This window comes from Leucopleurus acutus (assembly GCF_964270905.1).
Source record: "Leucopleurus acutus genome assembly, chromosome: 13".
NCBI classification, from domain to species: Eukaryota; Metazoa; Chordata; class Mammalia; order Artiodactyla; family Delphinidae; genus Leucopleurus; species Leucopleurus acutus.
The window spans coordinates 72,555,175-72,561,994 of record NC_139155.1 but is presented as its reverse complement, the minus strand read 5'-3'; positions in this window follow the sequence as shown (position 1 = coordinate 72,561,994).

Here is a 6,820-nt window from a genome sequence, read left to right as displayed (position 1 = left end):
AAAAATTCCCACTCCCTGTCCTTGCCCCACTGGACTTAAGTCACAAACAAGATAGTAGCTTTCACACGATTAATTTATAACTTGGGGTTCCCAGAACAACGTTTTGCATAACTGAATGTCTCGTGTTTCCAAAAGCCCTCAGCAGATAGATACTACTCTCCTTGCCTGAGAAGGGAATCATTTGTTGGCTGGGCTCTCACAGGCTCCCACAGCAAGCCACGCGGAACTGGCCAGGCAGTGGGAGGACGCAACAGATGGGCCCCATCACTGCTGCCATCTGAGTGGAAGTACTAGAGCAGGGAGCCAAAATCTATGGCCCGTGTTGCCTGTTTTCCTATGGCTCCCGGGCTAAGAGTGGTTTTTACATTTGTGAAATGCTTTATTTAAAAAATCAAAAGATTGTGACACTCACAAATCATATTAAATGCCAACTGCAGTGTCCATAAAGTTTTATTGGAACACAGCCACACCATTCATTTACATTTTGTACGTGTAAATGAAGAGTTGAGTATTTCCCAGAGACGGGATGACTGCAAAGCCTAAAATATTTACTATCTGACCCTTTATAGAAAAAGTATGCTGATCCCTGCTCTATAAAGCCAAGACTGCCTTTGTGAAAATTAGTAAGAGGAAACCGCAACTGAAATTGGAAGGCCTGTAGAGGGAGCTCTCACACCCTCCCATTCCTCATCAATTACCCCAAACAGGAAGACATCAATTACAGATCCCAACCAGAAGAGACATACCTGGCACTCCCAAATACAACTACTTTACTACTCCAGCAGGAGGAAGATTTTCTTCCCGCCCGGTAACAAGCCCAGCCAATGGAAATGGCCACAACTCAGCCAATGAGAAGCTGTTATCACCTGAACTTTCACTTTCCTCCAATGAACTTTCATTTTTCTCGTGTTGATTTCCTTGTCCCACCCTCCTTTCTATAAAAACCTGCCGTTTTGTACAACTTAAGTATCTCTCTGCTTGCTAGATGAGATGCTGCCCGATTTGTGAATCACTTAATAAAGCCAATTAGATCTTCAAATTTACTCAGTTTAAATTTGTTTTTTAACAGATTGGTGGCAGTGAGGGGATCCAAAGCAAACTCCTGATGACAATCGGGGACAATGAGCAATGGTTTGCGTTCACTGTCTTTCTTGCCTTTGCGAGGGCCATTGGTTAAGTTCCCCTCTGTTTGGGCTCCACCCTCTTTGCGTTCAAGCTCGCAACCCCATTGGCTTTCCTTTACAGGGCAGGTCATCTTGAGCTGGCAGGTGGTTCTACCTGAAGCTAAGTCCCTAGCCTTTAAGACCACAATTTCCCAGATGGAAAAACCCAGCCCTTAAACTCCCTTCTGGATTCCACTTTGGGAACTGTTAACAGTTTACTCTACAATTCCCCATTTATTTGGAATCCTCCCCCAGATTCCACCTTGGGAACTCCTGGTAGCAGCTGCAGCTCATTTGTTTGGAATCAACCCACAGTCCTCATTCTTTGGGGCCTGGAGGTTAAACCCTTTCCCCACTCCCCAGATTATCAGTGAGGCTCCAAGAAACCCAAAGACTTAGCTAAAAGAAACAGATCCTTTATATCCAAAGAGGTGAGCTCACCACCTTCCAACACACCTGCTTATTCTGTCTAAGAACTGTGGTCCCAGGAGCTGTAGATATCTACAAAAATGGCAAAGTCTTAATAAAGACTACATAGAATTACAATGGCCATCCTGGGGAATGTTCCAGTCAGACAAGATTGTTCATTTAAGAAATACGCTAGATAAAAAAAAAAAAAGAAATACGCTAGAGAGAAAGGGATCCCAAGTTGAACAAACAGATGGGACACCTATTTCAAATGGTATGTGGAAGCTACCAAAATGCTTCAGGATTCCAAAATAGTTTCACTGGAAGATTCATTGCAAAAGGATAATTAAAACAATTAAAGATGCAAAAGTATCTAAAACAACACCTAGGCCTCCCCCCTTTTCACCCTCTTAGCAGTTCATTATCAAAACACTGGCCCAGGGACTTCCCTGGTGGTCCAGTGGTTAAGACTCCGAGCTCCCAATGCAGGGGGCCCAGGTTCACTTCCCTGGTCAGGGAACTAGATCCCGCATACCGCAACAAAGATCCCGAGTACCCCAAATAAATAAATATATAAATATTAAAAAGAAAAAACACTGGCAGAGAACTTGATGTCTCAATTGTAATCACCTGGGACAGTGGTTGTCCTTAAAACTTTATGCAAATTCTTCAACATCAACTTAAATGCCCCCATATGGGCCCCTACCAAAGTTGACGGGACGCTGAGGGATTTTCTGGTAAACTGCTGTGTTATTCCCTTTAACAGCCAAGGGGAAACTACAAATACAACTCATGTTCGCACTGCCAGTAGTATTTATTGTTTGCCCTGGCTAAATCTTGACAAGATGTTTGAAAGGATTCAATAACTTTATGATCAGAAAAGTGGAAGCTGATATTCAGAGCCTGATGTAATTTTTTTAGGCTCCTCCCCTAAGTTAAAATGAACTGTGTACCCAGAGAGAAAGAAACAGTCCAACAATAAGTGGAGGGGTCTGTCCATCCTTTTTTGCCAATCCCCAAACCTCCCCTATTGTAATAGATCAGGACATTATAGAGCTGTCCTGCACAAAAGAAGGAAAACTTATAATCTGTTTGCATCTGTTTATATATTTGTGTACATGTATATAAAGGTATCTAGATAGATATAGAGAGATAAATAGGTAGATAGATATAGATATTAAATGTGAGATGTTTTTCTACTTCCGGATGGTATTGCTAAAATTATTTTGTAAAAGAGCTCTATTTAGTTGGTTTGAAGGTCAAACATTTTTAAAGATTGGGCATTCTAAATTCTCAGAAAAACAGAAACTAACCCAAATGCCTCATGTGATCTGGGATAATCTTCAGTAAATAAAAGCTAGTTTAAGTTTGTTGGCTTAAATAAAACAGGCATGTCTTTAGAGTTTTTAGCATTAAATATAATACTTTTATTCTACCTAGGCTTACAAATTTGTCAAGAAAAATAACTCGGTATGATGAAATTTTCATAAGTAATCTAAACATAACTGCTAAGGGCAAGTAAATTAAATAAATGTAAGATTAAAGGTTTTTTAGGTGAACTTTTCAGATAAGTTTCACAAATCTTTCCGGCAACCTGAAACTTTAGAATTTTGCTAAGTTAAATTAAATGATAGAAACTTATTGAATATATGGATCATTCCCATGTAAGATAAAATATTGAATATTAATTACTGATCATAGGTTTATCTGCTTTTGAATTCCCACTGCAGAGAAACGAAGTGGATCTATTAGTAAACATGTTTTAAGCCACACCAAAAAGCATGTTTCTATAAACTATTAAAAGTATTTATAAATTTGCCAAGCCACAGAATGCTAATATTAAAGACAGTTCATAATTACTTGCTTCTTAGTTTTCACTAGAAATTAAAGATTTCTCAGGGCTAAAAATTCTAACATGTTATTGAAACTACTAGAAATAATAAGGGAAACAACCCTGTATGCAAGGAAAGGATGTGTTTTGGGTAAGAAAAGGCATGAAGAATAAAGATGCATTTCTGTTAAGGGAAGTGAGAGTAATTTTGTCTAAACTAGAACTTCTGCTTATGAAGGACAAATTTACCTTCTGTAGCCAAGTGGTTTAAAATTTGGATTGCTACCAGAAGGGTTCTGGAAATAGGCTTCAATATTATGTAAAATTAAAGCTTAATTTTCTTTCATCTGCTGAAAGAACAAGTTTTCTGGGATTGTTGATCTGCTCCTGATAAAAGATTGTAAAATCTTTTTCTTTAAAAGTAATTTGCCTAGAAAGCAAAGATTTTGTGTTTTATCACAGTGATCTCCTGTGCTCTTTGTCATCAGGTCCTTGGTTACTCAGGAAAACTGAGTCTTCTTAATATTAAAAGAGCTAAAGTTTTGCTAACACCTGTATAACCTTCTATATTTTCTTGTTAATTTTATTTTTGTCACTTTGGTTAAATAGATAACTAAGTAATGTTTTACAGTAACCTGTGATCCTATCTATGCAGCGTTTTTAAACCTTTTTTTTTTTCATATTTTTAACAAGCTTCCCCAAATCAAATTCTAAATGAAGTCTTTTTGACCTGGAAGAAACTTTGGGATTTTCCCACAGGGCCCCTGGAACTTACCAAAATATTTGTTAAACTAATTAGGCTTATTTGATATGTTAAATTACACGAGAAGCACTGTCAAACAAGAAATAGTACTAAACCTTTTTTAAAAAAAATATTTATTTGGCTGCGCCAGGTCTTAATGGCGGCATTAGGGATCTTCATTGCCGTGTGTGGGATCTTCGTCGTGGCGTGTGGGATCTTTAGTTGCGGCATGCAGGCTCTTAGGTGCGGCATGCGGGATCTAGTTCCCTGACCAGAGATCAAACCTGGGCCCCATGCATTGGGAGTGCAGAGTCGTAACTGCTGGACCACCAGGGAAGTCCCCACTAAGCTTTTTCTATGTTGTGTTTGTACAGGTATGTAAGTGTTCCAGAAATTGTGTGAAATTCCTAGAAATCTGATAGGACCTGGTATAATGATTATCACTTGTAATTCTAGTTATTATCTTAAAATGTTGTATGACATCCTCTGGGACCCCAACAGAAAATGGGCAACAAGTAAACGATCTTCTTACTGCTATTCTCTTACTTTCTGAAATTGCTGTCATCAAAATTAAGACTCACACTAAAAGGACTGAACCTGAGTATCAGGGAAATGTCCTGGATGACTCTCATTCAAAGGCAACAGCAACAGAATCTATAAAGATTGTTAACACATGTGGATGCAATCCGTTCTGCTTCTGCAAAAAATCATCCCTCACTGCCAGACTTCTGCCATCCTGATGTCCTTGTAAAATGGCAACGGTCTGCTCCTGAATCAGAGAAATTAAGGTGGGTAAACAATGGCTGTAAACTAAATGAATGGTCAGGGCTCTTGGAAAAACCCAAGACGGCTGCCTGGTTCTTCCTGGAACCCTGGCAAATCCCTTTTTTTGTTTTTCGTTTGTGTTTACATTCCTTCATCCACCATTGTACATTTAAGATGACTCAAATTATGAATCACCATTGGTGGGGAGACGTCTACAAAACTGCAAAAAAACAGACTACCAACAATTCTGATCTGCCAGGTCCATAATCCCGGAAAAAATATTCTTGCTCCTGGAGCCCTGAGACCCTTGAACACCTGCAGCTGGACTTCATTCAACTGCCACTTGGCCTGGCTCCACCCTAGAAGTAATTTCAATGGAATCCCAAATGCCACTGTGTTTAAATTGTTCCAAGGGCCCGTTTTATAAAGTGAGGGTACTAAGCCCACCTAACCTTGTTCTTTGCTTCAATCTAACCCGACCCTGGGATGGGAAAATGAGGTCTCTCGAGTATCTATATAAGAAACTCTGGGGCAGCCAATGTAATCAGGCCATTTGTAAGCTTACTGACATACCCATGTATTTAGACAGCCTTTCAATAGGTAATAATACAGTCTATGAGCCTTGGTTGAATGATGCTAATGCCTCTGTAACAATGAACGGGTCCACAGATACTGTCACTTACGCAGGAGCCTTATGCACACCTCCTGGCTACATCTTTGTATGTGAAGGTTTTGGTTTAGAACCATCTTTATGGGTCTGTGTAAAGATGGTTTTGTTATGTTGTTTTAAATTCTGCTCTGCATACTTGTTAAGTTTTCTACCTCCTGTTTGTTGGACCTTAGTGAAAATGATGTGCTTAATGAGGTGATGCTAGCTCAGCGCTTTGAGATGATTTCCAATGCTTACAACCTTGACAAAATACAGACTTGGGATAAGAAATGCCTGCGAGTTCTCCCTACTACTGTCTCTTGTTACTCAAATGTGGCCTCAGGCAGTTTCTGGTCAGTGCACTTTCCCTCCAGTGTGGGACATGACACCCAGAAAAGGTCTTTCCTGGCACCGAGGAGTGAAGGCTGAATTTGGAAAGCCTGTCTCTGGATCAGCAATGCTTTTCGAGGAAGATCTTGATCAAAAGGCGGTAACTGAAAATTAATAAAAGGAAACCTCAACTAAAACTGGAGTTGGGAAGGCCTGGAGAGGACGCTCTTATGCCCTCTGGTAACTGACTCTGGTCAGTTACCCCAAAGTGTCAATCACAAACCCCAGTGAGAAGCCACTGTCACTTGAACTGACTTTCCTCCAATGAACTTTCACTTTTCTCGATGATTTCCTTGTTCCACCCTCCTTTCTACAAATGCCTTCCACCCGTCAGAGTATGTCTCTGCTAGATGAGATGGTGCGTGACTCATGAATCTTTTAATGACGCCAATTAGATCTTCATTTACTCAGCTTAACTTTTTAACACCTTTTACACATCTCTGCATACCCAGTGACCCAGTGCTATAATCATAGCAAATCTGAAAACACGTGAAAAACAGTTACAACTACACAGCTAAAAGTTCATCAAAATTAACCTTGTTTCTAAAAAAATCAGTGATCGAATTTGTATTTCTTTTTCGGGGGCGGGGGTGGTCATAGACCATTTAAGATGCTGCTCTGTGTTCTGTTTAAAGTGTCACTACACTTCCAAGGTTCAATATAATTTCTTAAAAAATTAGTTTGCAGGGGCTTCCCTGGTGGCGCAGTGGTTGAGAGTCTGCCTGCCGATGCAGGGGACACGGGTTTGTGCCCCGGGCCAGGAAGATCCCACATGCCGCGGAGCGGCTGGGCCCGTGAGCCATGGCCGCTGAGCCTGCGCGTCCGGAGCCTGTGCTCCGCAACGGGAGGGGCCACAGCAGTGAGGGGCCCGC